Source organism: Rana temporaria, chromosome 1, assembly GCF_905171775.1.
Source record: "Rana temporaria chromosome 1, aRanTem1.1, whole genome shotgun sequence".
Classification (NCBI taxonomy): domain Eukaryota; kingdom Metazoa; phylum Chordata; class Amphibia; order Anura; family Ranidae; genus Rana; species Rana temporaria.
This window is the reverse complement of record NC_053489.1, coordinates 397,355,277-397,373,253: the sequence shown is the minus strand read 5'-3', so window position 1 is coordinate 397,373,253 and position 17,977 is coordinate 397,355,277. Positions and strand designations below refer to the sequence as shown.

The 17,977-nt window shown below is 41.5% G+C and overlaps 1 protein-coding gene across 4 annotated transcripts in view; it reads right to left on the bottom strand.

Annotated features, from left to right (window-relative positions):
- The window catches only part of CRLF1 (cytokine receptor like factor 1), a 186,353-nt gene that overhangs the window by 48,097 nt on the left and 120,279 nt on the right, over positions 1–17,977 (bottom strand). The gene's annotated exons all lie outside the window — the stretch shown is intronic.

Sequence of the window (17,977 nt, the reverse complement as noted above, 5' to 3'; positions counted from 1 at the left end):
TCCCAATAAAATAAATTTATCTTTTTGGTTGTAACATGTCAAAATGCGGAAAATGTCAAGGGGTATGAATACTTTTTCAAGGCACTGTATACGATGTTAGTACAGCGATCTTATCTGCTGAGCTATTGTGTTCTGACAGGGGGATGGCCACCCGCCAGCACACACTAGTCAATGCTCTCAGCCATTGGGTCAGATAATGCTTTTCCCCATGGGGTTTATTTAGACAGGATCTCAGGTACACTTCCTATTCAGGTTAAAAAAAATAAACACGGAGAGCAGGACGATGGCGTTGCGGACGTAACGTGACGCCGTGAGGGTGGGAGGTGCCGGAGCGCTCTATGGCAGCGAGGCAGCGTGTGTGCGGCGGGGATTCGAAAGATGCAGGAATCTGAGGGGATGTCAGAGCCCCGAAGCTAGCCCCGCGCTGCGCAGCGCGACCCTCCGCCAAGACCCAAAAGACCCCTGATGCAATCTGGAAGCAGGCGAACAGACGTCCGATTCCACAGACACGCTGCTCCGGGAGAGAACAACGGAGGAAGACGGAGGAGGACGGAGCCGAGTGCGGGACGAGAAAAACAAGTCTAGTCGGGTCGGGTGAGACGCTCAGTAGAGCCGAGCAGGGTCGGTTGCTGCACCGACCCCCCCCCCCCCACCTGCCCTCCAGCTATTTAGCCCAGTCTGGGCTGACCCGGTTTGCATACATGTCTAACAGTAAGATAAATGCTGACAACCTGTGGCAGAGATCCATGAGGGAAAATAATTGATTTGTATGTTAATATGACACAGGAAAGATACGGAACCTGAAATTTAAAAAGGAACTGTAATTGATAAGATGGCCATATGGTGAAGCAGGTATTGATGTTCTTCTGTTGCATGAGGAGTAGAAATCTGCATTATTTGAAAAGCGGACACAGAATACAATATCTGCATACCATTGGTGCAGGATCCATAGGAGACTGTGAAATGCTGGTAAATTCTGGTGCTTAAGACGGGGGATACATTGAAAAAAAAAAAAAAAAAAGTAGGAAAGCGTCGCTTGGACCCGTGGCCTCTCTGGATGTATGAACATTACTGAGAATAGACCTGTCAGTATATGAGGAACGGGAGGGAGGGAGGAAGATAAACCCCTAAACTTCTAAAAACCTCCAAATATCCCCCTATACACAAGGAGAGCACCCCCCTCTGTCCTTTCTCAGTGCTCTGTTGTTTTCTGCAGATTTTTTTTTCTTAGTGTTCCTATTATTTATTTATATTTGTTGCTGTGCTGATGCTGCTTGGTTGCCTACTCGCCTATCTGTGTAGCATTGTTACCTCTCAGAATATCCTAGAAAACCTCCAAATATCCCCCTATACACAAGGAGAGTGCTCCCCTCTGTCCTTGCTCAGTGCTCTGCTGGTTTTTGCAGATTTTCTTTCTTAGTGTTCCTATTACTTATTTATTTGTATCGGTTGCTGTGCTGATGCTGCCCGGCTGCCTACTCGCCTATCTGTGTAGCATTGTTACTTCTTAGAATATCCTTGTAGTAGGGAAGGGGAGGGAGACAGGGGAGGAGAAGGGCAGGAAGGAAATCCCCCTAAAAAAAAAAAAAAAAAAAAAAAAAAAAAAAAAAAAAAAAAAAAAAAATTCGCAAAACTGGGGAAGAGAATAAGACCCTCCAGCAATAGCAGGATGAATAGAACAACAACGAGGGGTGCTACCTCAAAACCAACTAAAAACAACTCAGGGAACAGTTCTATACAGCAATATATGACGCAGGAAGGGAGTCTCAAAAGCCCAGGGCTTGCAAAAAAGATTGATAAAAAGAAGAACGAAAGCAAAAAAGGAGTAAGTAGCATGGAAAGCTCTAAAGGTGAAATAACAATAGAAAGTGAGCAAGAGCTCCACAATTTGGAAGAGCAAGTCCAAGACATGCAACCGCCTACAAAGGCAGAGATGAACACAATGCTGCTGAGGATGGAAAATGTTATCAGGACAGAAATTAATAAAGTAAGAACGGATCTTGGCGGGCTCCGCGAAAGAGTGGAAGAGACTGAGAAAAAAATAGAGGAACAGGATCAGGAAATAAATTACCTAAAAAAACAAGTAAGGGCGCTGAGCGACAGCCAAAGATTGGCGGCATATAGGATAGAGGACCAGGAGAATCGCAACAGGCGACAGAACCTGAGAATTAGAGCGATAGTAGAAGAAAAGGAGGAAGACCTGAGAACTATCATGAACACAATATTCAACCCTCTGCTTGAGAGGCCTGTACAATCAAAGCCCCTTAAGATAGAGAGAGTCCACCGAGTAGGGAACCCCCAACAGATAGAGAGGTACGGCCCAAGGGATGTTATCGTGCGATTCAGGAATTATGTTGATAAAGCAGAAATCTGGGGAAGACTCAGGGGGAAATCCCTGAGATATAGAGACACTGAGCTACAAATATTCTCCGATTTGTCCAAAGAAACGTTGGCAAGAAGAAGACATTTGAAACCCCTCTTAGACTTAATGCGGGCACATAATATAAAATATCAATGGGGGTTCCCGGCTTGCCTCATAGGCATAAAGGGCAGTAAAATAGCACGACTTAGGTTCCCGGAGGAATTAAATGAATTTTGTCATAAAATGGATTTAACAGCCCCAGAGTTGCCGGACTGGGTGGACTAGGTGATCCTCTTATAGCCCCGAGGTTGGAGGGGCTGGATTGGGGGGAGGAGGTGGGGTGGAGAGCTGATGGAGCGCCCTAGAGTACCACCACTAGTGAGGAGCCGTAGGTGAAGGAGAGGAGACAACCTATAGCGGCTCTCAGGCCAGGAATGGGCCAGGATGGGGGAGGGGGGGGAAATGGGGGGGGGGAGGGGAGGGGGGGATTTGGAGGGAGGAGGGAGGGGGGATGGGAGGGGGGAGTGGGGGGGTGGGGGGAGGCAGAGAGACCATCTGACTGACTTCACAAGAAAATATTCCAAACACTTAAAAAAAAAAAAAAAAAAGACATATGACAGATGTCAAGTTTCTCTCATATAATGTAAAGGGACTAAATTCCCATACTAAAAGACACAAAATTCTCTGTGAATTAACACAGTATAAAACAGATATTGCTTATCTTCAAGAGACCCATATTACTTTGGAATCCAATATAAAGCTCTACTCAACAGAATACCCGATATGGTATTATGGGGATACAATCTCATCGCGATCCCGGGGGGTTGCTATTGGATTCGCCCGTAGAATCCGATTCGCACTGGTGGATAGACAAACAGATCCGGAGGGGAGATTTCTGTTCCTGAAAATAAAACTGGGAGGAGAGATCTATACCCTAGCTAATGTATACGCCCCCAATGTAAACTCGGTTAAATATATTAGTAAAATCATGAGAAAATTAAAAGAATTTGAAGAGGGCCATGTAGTTTTGATGGGAGATTTCAATTTCTGTATGAGCCCAAGCCTCGATAGTACGTCCTGTGCACAGGGGACAAATCGTGAGCAATTAAAAATACTGATAAAACAAATGACACAAAATCAAATGGTGGATATATGGCGGATCCTCAATCCGAGGGCCCGCGACTACACGTTTTTCTCACCTGTGCATGGGACGTACTCGAGGATCGACTATGCCCTCGTAGACCACAGACTTCTGGAGAGGGTGATAGAAGCAAGGTGTGAGATCATGACGTTATCAGACCACGCCCCTATAACCTTAAAAATAAAAACTTCTGTACAAAAAGACACTCCACCAGAATGGAGATTGGATGAGAGTCTGTTGGGGGACGAGGAGGTAGTGGAGAGGATACAGAAAGAGTTGGAATGTTATTTTCAGGAGAACGACAAGGAGGGTATCTCAAGAGCATCCCTTTGGGAGGCCCATAAAGCGTACATAAGGGGAATCTTTATTGTAGAAGGGGCAAGGAAAAACAAAATAAGAACGAGTAAATTAAAAACACTAAGGGAGGAGATATATCGGCTAGAACAGGAACATAAGTCACAGGGGCAAAAGAGGGAAATATTTCATAAGTTGAGTATAATAAGGGATGAATATAGAGCTCTGGCGGAACAAGAAACTAAGAAACATATAGACCGGACAGAGAGAGAAAGATACGTCTGGGGAAACAAACCTAGTAAAAATTTGGCCAGAATGGTAAGAAAAAAGAAAACTAGGAATTTTATAGAAAAAATCAGAGACAGGAAGGGTGACTTAGTATATGCGACAAATAAAATAGCAGAAGTATTCCGGAGCTACTATGAAGAACTTTACGATATCCAACAAAAGATCAGGTGCCCACGTGAAAAAATGGACAAGAGTAGGGAAATACTACAGTTAGCTAATCTCCCAAAATTAGAAGAAGAGGAGGTAGAAGAGATGGAAGGTTCAATAACGGAACAGGAAATAAGGGAGGCCTTAAAAAACACTCCTAAGGGGAAAAGTCCCGGGCCAGATGGCTTTACATCTGCCTACCTACAAAAGTTCAGTACCATCTTAATCCCCAGACTCTGCCAATACTTCAATGGCCTTGGAACTGACTATGAAATGAGTAGAGAGGCTCTAACAGCAACGATTACTGTGATCAAAAAAGAGGGAAAGGATAATACGACCTGTTCGGGCTATCGACCGATCTCACTCCTAAACGCAGATACAAAACTGTATGCAAAAATCTTAGCGGAAAGAATGAAGGGAGCGATGACAGCCATTATCCACCCAGACCAGGTAGGTTTTATACCTGGGAGGGAGGGAAAGGATAATGGTGTGAGGGCGCTCCTTCTTCTGGAGCAGATCAAAGAAAGTGGGACCCCCGGTCTATTCCTGTCGGTTGATGCTGAGAAAGCTTTCGACAGGGTAGACTGGGGATTCCTGATACAAACCCTAGAATTCATAGGAATAGGTCCTGGGATGATAAGGAGAATAAAAACCCTATATTTCCACCCGTGTGCAAGGATCAAAATTAACGGATCCTTATCCGCCCCTTTTGAGATGAAAAATGGGACTAGGCAAGGATGTCCCCTATCTCCCCTCCTCTTCGTCTTAGCATTGGAACCCCTCCTGGCAATGGTCCGACAAAACCCAGAAATCTATGGGGTAGAAGTAGGCGAAGACGAGCATAAATTGTCAGCCTTTGCTGACGATTTATTATTCTATATAAGTAGCCCAAGAGTCACCCTCCCGAAGTTAATAGATACCTTAAAACAATATGGCGAGGTCTCAAACTTTAAAATGAATACAACAAAAACGGAGATTTTGAATATTAATATCCACAAAGATGAAGAACTATATCTGCGGAAGAAATTTAATTTCTCCTGGCAAAGAGAGATAAAGTATTTGGGTATAAAAATGGCAAATACTTTGAAAAAAATATATAGAATAAATTTTATCCCCCTCCTCGACGAAATTAAAAGAGAAATTAAAACTATATACAATAGACCAATATCGTGGTTTGGGAGGATAAATGTGGTAAAAATGGTACTTATCCCCAAAATTTTGTATAAATTCCAAATGGTCCCAATTTATTTGCCTCCGTCATATATCAAAATAATTAACTCCCTTCTAATGAAATACATATGGAACAATAAAAAACATAGAGTCTCTGCCCAAATCCTAAAACGAACCAAGAAAAAAGGCGGCCTGGCTGTACCTGACATTAGATTATACTACAACGCTTCGGTCCTCACACGGGTCATAGAATGGGCTAAAGAGTCACAGGATAAAAGGTGGATAAGTATTGAATGCAACCTAGCGAGGGCACAGTTAGGGAGATTAATCTGGAACCCCCCACACTATAGAACCCTACACACGTCAACACACGCAATTACACATAACGCTTTAAGGATATGGGATCGACTACACAAACAATTAAAAACTAAATTCAACTCACCCCTTATAGATTTGAAAGAAAACGAATATTTTGCACCTGGGACTAAAGAGGTAGGTGGTAAGTGGATTAAAAATAGAACACAGTTAAAAGACATAACACTAGAGGGCAAAATTATGACCCTTCACGAAATTAGGATTGAAATGGAGGCACTCGGCGAGTGGAGATACCTTCAGTTGGTGTCATTCGTTAAGTGCCTCCCACACCCATTGAGGTCACGAGAGGAGTACACTACATTGGAACAGATGTGCAGTACTGAAAGCTCAAAAGGAAATATCTCCAAAGTATATAAATATTTACAGAAAATAGACGAGTCGGATACGCTAAACTACATACAGAAATGGGAGAGAGACCTAGGAGTTCCAAGGGGGAAGACGACCATAGGGAGAATCCTTAATTTGACTCATACTTCGGCGGTTGATGTAAAAACCGCCGAGATGAACTTCAAGTGTCTGACAGGATGGTACATTACCCCAGATAAAATGGCCAAATTCGGAGTAGGGGAGTCAGAGGAATGTTGGAGAGGATGTGAGGCAAGAGGAACGATGGCCCACCTGTGGTGGGACTGCGTAAAAATTAAAACGTTCTGGGGAAAAGTCTTGGATTTGATAAAAGAGATAACTAAAAAAGAATTGGAAAATAATCCTTGGATAGTCCTCTTTCATGGGGGAGAAACGCCAGTGAACGATTATAGGGGATCACTAATTCCGCATTTGTTGAACTCTGCGAAACGATTGATACCCCTAAAATGGAGAAACCCGGTAAGCCCGCAAATATGGGAGTGGATCGACTCTGTAGAGGGTACTTATAGGAGGGAGAAAGTAAAATACGGTGGCGAAAAGAACAAGGCAGGAAATAAGGAAATCTGGGAAACATGGATTGATTTTAAAAAGTCTCGGAAATACGCAGAAAATATGAGAGAGGAATAAGAATGCAGCAATATAGGAAATAAAAATACTAGGTGGAGTCGGGAGATGGTCTGGGAGGGGTGGGAAGGGTAGTGGGGGGGAGGGAGGGGTGGGAAGGGACTGGGATGGGGTGATGTGCCACGTTATCATGTAATGATAGCATGTTTGATCTCGTATATATGAGGAACGCTCTAGCCCGCTTAAATTGTTAAAGGGCTGAAAGAAGATATGTTTAAAAAAAAAAAAAAAAAAAAAAAAAAAATAATAAATAAACTACCACAAATGATGCTATACCTGAAATAGAGACGGAATTATGAATAAAATCATGAGCAGGTCTCTTGCTGTGGTTATGTCTGACGTGGAAAAAAAAAAAAAAAAAAATAAACACATCCATCTAGTTCAACCAATTAAAAAAACATACCCGCATAAATAGAAAACCTCCAAATACACAATACTATACCCACAGTTGATCTAGAGGGGGGAAAGCCTTCCTTCCTGATCCCCCATGAGGCAATTCGATATTCCCTACATAACTACTATAATTTTTTTTATCTCTTTTTTTTAACAATCTGCTGAACTGGCCTGAACCAGTTCTTGAGGGAGTCTATTTCACATTTTCACAGTTCTGACTCTGAAGAAGCCTTTCCTTATGTGTGGGTCCCATGTCTTTTCATCCAGATGTAAAAAGTGGCTCCTTATCCTTTGTAATGACCTGGAAGTGGATAGCTTAACACCAAGTTGACTATATGGACCACTTATGTATATATACTTGTTGATCAAATACCCCCCTTAATCTCCTCTTCTCAGGACAGAATAAATTCAGTTTAGCTAATCTTTCCTCATAGCTGGGTTACTCCATGCCTTTTATCAGTTTGGTTGCCCTTCTCTGCACTCCAGTTCACCAATATAATTTTGTGAACTGGTACCCAAAACTGACTGTATATTCCAGATAAGGTATTACAAATTATTTGTACAGGGTCAAAAATGTGTCTCTTTCTCTGGTGTCTCTACCTCTTTTGATACAAGAAAGTATTTTGCGGCTAAACTGCGGCTAGGCATTGTATGCTTATTTTAGATCTATGATCTACCAGAACACCCAGTACCTTCTGTACCATTAATTCCCCAAGCTATTCTCCTCCCAGTATAAGTTGCATTCATGTTTTTAGTCCCTAAATGCATAACTTCACATAAAGCTTATTAGGGACCATAACATCTCCGATTATCTTTATGGTCTAGGAGACCAGAAGCGATGACCATTTCATCACATCCGGTAAGGACAAACGGAAATAGAGCCAATTAATTTTTTGAAGGTGTGAGATTGATGTTTTATTTTTCTTGATCTCACGATTTTAAAGGTAGAGGAGAGATCTGGGGTCTAATAGACCTGGAATGTTTCCATAAAGAGGACCTGTCATGCTTTGATATCACATGGGATGTTTACATTTCTTGTGGCAACAATAAAAGCAATAAAAAATAAATGAATTAAAGGGACAGTGAAAAATAATAAGAACAAATATAAATTGCCCTGTCCCCATTGGTCTCAGGGGCGAACACATATGATGGTCACGCACGCATGTGAGGTATTGCCACAAATGTTTTAGCAAGAGCAATAACTCTAGCTGTAGACCTACTTTTTAACTTGTAAGCTGGTAACCTTTTTAAGTCTCGTAGTTTGTTGCCAATCCACGAGCATGCACAATTATAAAGCATGACATGTTAGGTATCTATTTACTTGGTGTAACATCATATTTTATCATTTTTTTTATATATTATGTTTTTTTTTTTGCATTAAAATTCCTTAGAGGTTTTTTTCCCCCCAAAAATGTAATTTGATAAAACGCTGCGCAAATACGGTGCCACATAAAAAAAAGACCAAAAAAACAAAACAACTGACGATTTTTTTTTAAGGCCTCTGCTATATGTATGTATATATATATATATATATATATATATATATATATATATTTTATATATATATATATATATATATATATATATATATATATATATATATATATATATATATATATATATAAAATGTTTGGGGGTTTTTAGTCGTTTTCAATCAAAGAATACAGAGTTTTACAAAACAAAAACAACATTAAAAAAAATGTGTACCATATGCCATGAAGACTGTCTGCTTATAAAGAAATTATAAGTCAGGGACATAGTATGAATATAATAGGGATTGCTGCAAGCCTGGGGAACATCCCAAATTGAAATTATTTAGTAATACAATAATATTTTTCTGACTGGTTTTGTGAGAAGAGATCGCTTACAAAATTGATTGCCTACAAAATATGATATCTTGTTCTCTAATACCCTGTACACATGATCGGTCAATCCGATGAAAACGGTCTGATGGATTTTTCCATCAGTTATCCGATGAAGCTGACTGATGGTCAGTCGTGCCTACACACCATCGGTTAAAAAAACGATTGTGTCAGAATGTGGTGACGAAAAACACAACAACGTGCTGAAAAAAATGAAGTTCAATGCTTCCAAGCATGCGTCGACTTGATTCTGAGCATGCGTGGATTTTTAACCGATGGACGTGCCTACAGACGATCGGTTTTTATCTATCGGTTAGGTATCCATCAGATAATTTTAAAGCAAGTCCAATTTTTTTTTAACCGATGGATAAATAACCGATGGGGCCCACACACGATCGGTTTGGTCTGATGAAAACGGTCCATCAGACCGTTTTTATCAGACAAACCGATCGTGTGTACGCGGCATAAGTAAAACAAAGACTGACCTAGCTTTTTATAGGAAGTGAACACCAGCAACAAATGGTCTGGAATAATAGCCTATGGCCACAATTCCTGTAAAATATTAAAATGCTTTCCCTGAAAGCTATGTTAAAATGCAGTTAAATGGTTATTTCACAGGTGGAAAAAACATGTGCCGAACAATTTAAATGGTCCTAACATTAACAACAGTAGATAACCTTTTAAAAGAAACCAATAAATTCCTCAAAAAGACATTAAATGAAAGGAAGCAGCCTATGAATCTATCTATCTAGCTTTCTATCTATGTAAATTCACGGATAGATAGATAGATAGATAGATAGATAGATAGATAGATAGATAGATAGATAGATAGATAGATAGATAGATAGATAGATAGATAGATCTATTCATCTATGTATCTATCTGTCCATGAATTAACACCTATCTACCTATCTATTAGACCATATATAATTTATACACAATTTTACTTACACCCATAGATTAACTTATAGTGACTTTTTATTATTGCTGTTATTATTTTTCTTTAATAATGAAAATGATTGTCAAAATAATTTTGACCCCTATTAAAAAGTCAGGTTTCTGTGGTGTAAAAAAATTAGACAAAGATAATTCATTTCAGAACTTTTTCCACCTTTAATGTGACCTATAAACTGTACAACTCAGTTGAAAAACAAACCTTTTAGGGGGGAATTAAAACTAAAAAACTGTCTCTGATTGACTTCAAATAAAGTTCAGGTGTTCTAGTAGGTCTTTCCTGACATTTAAGGGATCTCGTTGTTAAAAGGTATTAGTCAGGAGAAGGGTACAAAAGAATTCCCAAGACATTAGATTTACCATGGAACACAGGGAAGACAGTCATCGAGTGGAGAAAACAGTGACATTACCAAGAACTGGATGTCCCTCCAAAATTGATGAAAATTCAAGAAGAAAACTGGTCAGGGAAGCCTACAGCAACATTAAAGGAGCTGCAACAATATCTGGCAAATACTGGCTGTGTGGTACATGTGATAATAATCTCCCGTAGTTTTCATATGTCTGGCCAAAATGGAAGCCTTTTCTTACTAAGAAAAACATCCAAGCCAAGCTAAATTTTTCAAAGACACATCTAAAGTCTCCCAAAAGCATGTGGGAAAATGTGTTATGGTCTGATGCAACCAAGGTGGAACTTTTTGGCCATAATTCCAAAAGATATATTTGGCGTAAAAACATCATTGCACGTCACCAAATGAACATCATACCCACCGTGAAGCATGGTGGTGGCAGCATCATGCTTTGGGGCTGTTTTTCTTCAGCTGGAACAGGGGACTTAGTCAAGGTAGAGGGAATTATGAATAGTTCAAAATACCAGTCAGTATTGGCATACAACCTTCCCGCTTCTGCTAGAAAGCTGAACATGAAGAGGAACTTCATCTTCCAGCAAGACTCAAAACATACATCCAAATCAACAAAGGAATGGCTTCACCAGAAGAAGATTAAAGCTTTAGAATGACCCAGCCGGAGCCCAGACCTAAATCCCATTGAGAATATGTGGGGTGATCTGAAGAGGGCTGTGCATAGGAGATGCCCTCACAATCTGACATATTTGGAGTATTCTTGCAAAGAGTGGGCAAATATTTCCAAGTCAAGATGTGCTATGCTGATAGACTCATACCCAAAAAGACTAAGTGCTACAATAAAATCAAAAGGTGCTTTAATAAAGTATTAGTTTAAGGGTGTGCACACTTATGCAACCATTGTATTATTATTAAATGTTTTATTTTTACTTCCCTCCACCTAAAAGATTTCAGTTTGTTTTTCAACTGAGCTGTGCAGTTTATAGGTCACATTAAAGGTGGAAAAAGTTCTAAAATTTTATTTATCTTTGTCTCATTTCTTTACATCACAGAAACTTGACATTTTAGCATGGTGTGTAGACTTTCTTTTATCCACTGTAGTTGCAACATGTGCAAAAAAAAACTTAGTATAAGTTACACCAGAACATTTCCAATAAACAGGACCTATTTAATAAGATAACATACATTTTATGTAGACAGAAATCTATTTAGAAAATTACATATTATTAATAAATCTTTATAAAAAAATGTTTATGCTAAAAGTATTCAAATGTACATAAATAGTAACAGCTTATTACTTACCGTAGCTGAAAAGCTGTAAAATGCATCAAAAATGCACCAGAACGTGCCTAAATGCACCAAAAACGCACTGGAATACACATGTCCTTATTTAAGGTTAAGAGAAAAGAGGGGGGGATAAATGCACTGGACTGCATCAAAAATGCATCAAATGCAGAAAAGCATCTGCAGTGCATCCGGACTGAGTTTCTAAGATGTGAACAGGCCCTTAGTTCGGTCAGATGATCAGAAAACAGACCTTCTCATTTAATTCACAGCCTAACAAGTTAGATTTCCCCTGGTTTCTCACTAAAAGTCGGCATTGACCACTGTTATGTATAATGCTGCGTACACACGACAATTTTTCATGTCATGAAAAAAAAAAAAAGTTTTTCTTGACGTGATTCCTCTCAAGCCTGCCTTGCATACACACGATCGTGATAGAAAATGCTCGAGCAAAGGGCAGTGACGTACAACACGTACAAAGGCACTATAAAGGGAAGTTCCATTCGAATGGTGCCACCCTTTGGGCTGATTATGCTAATTTCCCATCTCCTAACTTGCTTCTAAGCACGCTGTCGTTAAAGCGTACACACGACCGTTTTTACGACGAGAAAAACAACGACGTGAAAAACGAAGAGAAAAAATAGAGCTATATATAAATATGTTCTAAATTTTTAATGCCCATTTTTCTCGTCAAGCCTACACATGACTGTTTTTAACGATCAAAAAAAAAAAATCTTGTCATGAAAACGTTCGTGTGCATTAGAGTGTATTAGGGGTGCAACGGATCAAAAAACTCACGGTTCGGATTGTTCCTCACTGTGCCCCAAATTGCCGCCTCACTGTGCCCCAAATTGCCGCCTCACTGTGCCCCAAATTTCCGCCTCACTGTGCTCCAAATTGCCGCCTCACTGTGCCCCAAATTGCCGCCTCACTGTGCCCCAAATTGCCGCCTCGCCAGGGTGGAAGAAGTGAGAGGGCAGCCAGCAGGGCTGGATTTCCTTTCCCTGCCACCCCAAGGCCAGGTTCTGTAATGCACCCCCCCCCCCACCAACCGAACCCCCCCCCCCCCGGAGAATAGCAGTTGGATGGCAGGGGCGGCACGGTTAGTTCAAATATTTTTTGTTTCTTCTTTTTTTATTATTACATTATCACTTTTTTTTTGTAGCTTGTCGTTTTTACTTTTTTAATTTTTGTATAATTTTCTTATTTTTAATATTATTTTTCTTCTTCTTTACTTTTTAATTACTTATTTTTTTATTAATTGAATTATTATTTCTTATTTTTTTTACATTTAACTTTATTGCTATCACACAGGAGAAAACAATTCCCTGTGTCATAGCAATTGAAGGTGACAGGTTCTCTTTGTTAACCCTGTCACCTCCAAAAACAGTCCTCACAGTTGAGATGGGAAGAGCACAGCTCACCCTCTCACTGTGTGCTATTTGCAGCAAGGACAGGAGACTCGGCAGCTGGGGGGAGGAGGGGGGGGGCAGAGCCAGCCGGAAGAGGTGTGGGGGGAACGGACGGATGGCAACTGGGGGGAGGAGGAAGGGGACAGAGCCAGCCGGGAGAGGTGTGGGGGGGAATGGACGGACGGCAGCTGGGGGGAGGAGGGGGGAATGGACGGACGGCAGCTGGGGGGAGGAGGGGGGGCAACAGACGGACGGTAGCTGGGGGGAGGAGGAGGGGGGACAGAGCCAGCCGGGAGAGGTGTGGGGGGAACGGACGGACGGCAGCAGCACATTCTCTGCTAGAAACCAACTCACCGCCCGTATGTTTAAACGTCTCCACTCCTGCTCGCACACAGCCCCACCTCCTCCTAAGCCCACGCTGTAATAGACAAAACACATCAGCGCATTTGACACGCATTCTGTCTATCACAGCGTGGTTATGAGCAGGCAGGCTGTGTGCAAACAGAGCGGAGACAATTTCAATGTGTTTTTTACCGCTTTGCTCTGCAGTCCCGCGGCACGCCACGGATCACGTGTGTGCCGATCCGAAGTCATTGATCCGTGCGGATCACGGATCAATGATGATCCGTTGCACCCCTAGAGTGTATAGTATAAGCTCTGCAAGAAGAGAAAACCAAATCAGTAAATCAATGGGGCAATAACACCAATAGGTCACCTTCGACTAATTTCAGCATAAGAGCCATATAGAAAACACCAATAAGCATTGGCCGTGTGCAGTAGTATTTCCACCCAAAAAATCATTGTAGAGAGAAATGGATAGCCGCACTCTAATGACCGTTGAGGTTGTCTTTATTTAAACGAACAGCAGATACATCACATCACAGGGTTACAGCAATAGAAACAAGGGAACAGCCGACGTGTTTCACACTGGATTAGTGCTTATTCATTTATTTATTCAGCCATGAATAAGCACTAATCCAGTGTGAAATGCGTCGGCTGTTCCCTTGTTTCTATTGCTGTAACCCTGTGATGTGATGTATCTGCTGTTCGTTTAAATAAAGACAACCTCAACGGTCATTGGAGTGGGGCTATCCATTTCTCTCTTCAATTCTTATGCATGTCTAGTGCACTGCCAGCACCCACGGTATCCTGAGTCAGCCTTTGATTGCATAGCTGACTCACCTGGAGCGGTGATTTCTTCTTTTAAAAAAAATCATTGTCACTGCAAACAGGAAACCAGGAGATAGAAAAATTCTTCCACTCTACACTTCAGAAAGGTTGACTTTCTTATGAAGCAAGATATTGCTAGCAGAACACAGGTAGAAGCAACATGTTCAAATAACAGGTCAGTAAGGCCCGGTACACACGAGCAAACATGTACGATGAAAGCGGTCCGTCGGACCGTTTTCACCGTACATGCCTGCCAGAGGGCTTCTGTACGATGGTTGTACTAACCATCGTACAGAAGTCCGCGCGTAAACACTACGCGCGGCGTGTCCACGTCTTCGCCGCGACGATGACGCGGCGATGACGCGGCGACGTGGGCGGGCCTGCCATTTAAAGGCTTCCACGCATGCGTCGAAGTCATTCGACGCATGCGAGGGACGGCGGGCGCTCGGACATGTACGGTAGGTCTGTACTGACGACCGTACATGTCCGAGCGGGCAGGATTCCAGCGGACGGTTTTAAAACACGTCCAGGAATATTTGTCTGCTGGGAAAAGGCCTGGCGGGCAAATGTTTGCTGGAATTCGGCCCGCTCGCGCCTACACACGACCGGACATGTATGCTGAAACTGGCCCGCGGACCAGTTTCAGCATACATGTTTGGTCGTGTGTACGGGGCCTAAGAGTCATAATAAGCCATTTATTTTTAAGATGTGCTAAGCAGGTTAGAATAAAATGCAGGCACCTAGGGTTGTCTTCCCATACAATTGGATCTTGAAAAGAGCATCCTGAGTGCTCTCAGTATCAAGGTTTTCAATACTTCTAAATAAAAAAAAATACTTTTACCAATATTTATAGTTTAGACATGCAGTGCAGGCCCAATTTGTCATTATCTGCATTCTATCCAATTGGCAATTTTGGATGGGCCAATCAGATCCAAGACAATCAGACCCAAGACAACCAAAGGATTGATATCTTCAGTCAGCTGTCAATTTTTCACTACACTGTATAAAGGAGTGGGAGTCAGTTTTATGCACCATGACTTATAAACTGTGGGAAGATGACCTTTAGTTACTCTCACAAGTGTCGTTGCGCACCTCCCACAGGCTTTCATCACAGAAAAGGAGCCAGAGCGACTTGTTGCTGTAGAAAATGCAACTAAAATAAAGGTGATCTAAAACATCTTAGTGGATATGCCCTAAACTTCTGTGTTGATGTCTCGCAGTGGTGTCGAGAATATCAGTATATTTAAAAACCCACATCAGCAATACCCCAGTTATTACTTATGTAATAACCGTTTGCTTTCAATGCACTAAACTAGACCCATACGTGACAATCTCTATTTGCAGCCCAAATAATGTTAGTACTGAATTTGGATTACACTGTGGCCCTCACATTAGAAGAATGGTTTGCTGAACTCAATAAACGTATTACATATGATAAAATTATACTTGAACAATGTGAGTCCAACAAATTTCCCTATTTCGGTTTCCCTATTCTGATTCAAGTTTCCCTATTTTGGTTCAAGCACCTATGTACCCTAAAAATAATACATTTTTACAGTATTTTTAGTGATTGATACATATTGCAATAAAGTATATTTTTACTATGCGTTCTATTTAGTTGACACTTCAATACTAGCTAGACTTCCCTTGGATACCTCGTATTTGGCCCATTGCCATGAGGGAAGTGTGGAGCAGAGCATTTAAAGGAGAAGTACAGTCAAAGCTTGTTTGGTTATACTTCTGTGGATCACAGGAGTGCAGTTCGCTCTGCACTCCTGTGACCCAGCAGCTGACATCCCAGAGCAGGTCCAGCCTCGGGCCAGATCATGACAATAAAATTGGGATCTGCGCACATGTCTGGACTGGCACCCGGCTCAGCCTCTCAGCAAACCACGAGAGCCTGAGCCAGCTGTTCTCACAGCCCAGCGCTCCAGTGAGTGAGGAGGGGCAGAGCAGAGAGTGGTAACTGTTAGTCACCAGCTCTCTTCTCAGGGAGCCCTGAGAACTGAGCACTTGATTCTCAGTGTTAAAGCTAGTGGGGGACAAAAGTAGCACCTAACCTGCATCCATCTAGGTAAGTAAGTTTTGTACTCTTTTAAGAAATAACTCAAGAAATATCTAGGAATGTCAGGACTCATCTTTTTTAACCACTTAAGGACCCCTTCACGCCGATATACGTCGGCAGAATGGCACGGCTGGGCACATCCACATACATGTACGTGGCCCTTTAAGCCCAGCCGTGGGCTCCCGCGACCCGGTCTGAAGCTCTGTGACCACGGCCGCGGGACTCGCGGACCCGATCGCCGCTGGAGTCCCGCGATCGGTCCCCGGAGCTGAAGAACGGGTAGAGCTGTATGTAAACACAGCTTCCCCGTTCTTCACTGTGGCGCTGTCATCGATCGTGTGTTCCCTAATATAGGGACACACAATCGATGATGTCACACCTACAGCCACACCCCCCTACAGTTAGAAACACAGATGAGGTCATACATAACCCCTTCAGCGCCCCCTGTGGTTAACTCCCAAACTGCAACTGTCATTTTCACAGTAAACAATGCATTTTAAATGCATTTTTTGCTGTGAAAATGACAATGGTCCCAAAAATGTGTAAGAATTGTCCGAAGTGTCCGCCATAATGTCACAGTCACAAAAAAAAACGCTGATCGCCGCCATTAGTAGTAAAAAAAAAATGTATAAAAATGCAATAAAACTATCCCCTTTTTTGTAAACGCTATAAATTATGCGCAAACCAACCGATAAACACTTATTGTGATTTTTTTTTACCAAAAATAATTAGAAGAATACCTATCGGCCTAAACTGAGGAAAAAAAATTATGTTTTATATATTTTTGGGGGATATTTATTATAGCAAAAAGTAAAAAATATTGCATTTTTTTAAAAATTTTCGCACTATTTTTGTTTATAGCGCAAAAAATAAAAACCGCAGAGGTGATCAAATACCACCAAAAGGAATCTCTATTTGTGGGAAAAAAAAGGACGCCAATTTTGTTTGGGAGAGCACGACCACGCAATTGTCAGTTAAAGCGACGCAGTGCCGAATCGCAAAAACTGGCCGTGTCCTTTAGCTGCATTTTGGTCTGGGTCTTAAGTGGTTAAACATCTTATAGACAGAGTAGGTGTTATCATCTCTATAAGTGTATAGTAGAAAAGTATTCACCCAAAAAATGTGGGGCAGTACAGTAGTAATATTTGTATGTAGGAAGGCAGTGGTTGTAACTGAGAGAGTTCCTGTGTTGATTGAGGGTGAGGCAATTTTATTTAAAATGTAACCCAGGGTAAGGTCCCTTTGTTAAATTTTAAATGTAACAGTTGCTGCTGGGGAGAGTAACCACTGCCCACTGTCATAGGGGGGTTGAGGTGGTGTGGGGAGCTGGTGCATAGCAATAATTTACAGATTACACCTTAAATATAGGTGTACCAACTAACATGTTGCTAATGGCCCATACACACGATCCGAAAATCGTACGAAAAATTCAGCTTTTGAAGCGATCGTACGACAATCCGACAATCGGATCATTGGTACAGAGCTTTCGAGTGCCAGTCATAACAGTTCATCCAATATTATTCTATCGGACATGCATGGAATTTTTTTTCGTATGATGCCAGGTCGTACAATTTTTGTTTAATCAGTACAGCTGTCATTCAAAAATGCAATACAAATGCATTACAACACATGACATCACTTCCGAATTTTTATTCTGTCGTACAAGAATTTTCGTGACTTTAGTAAACTCATCAGATTCAATGTGGGATTA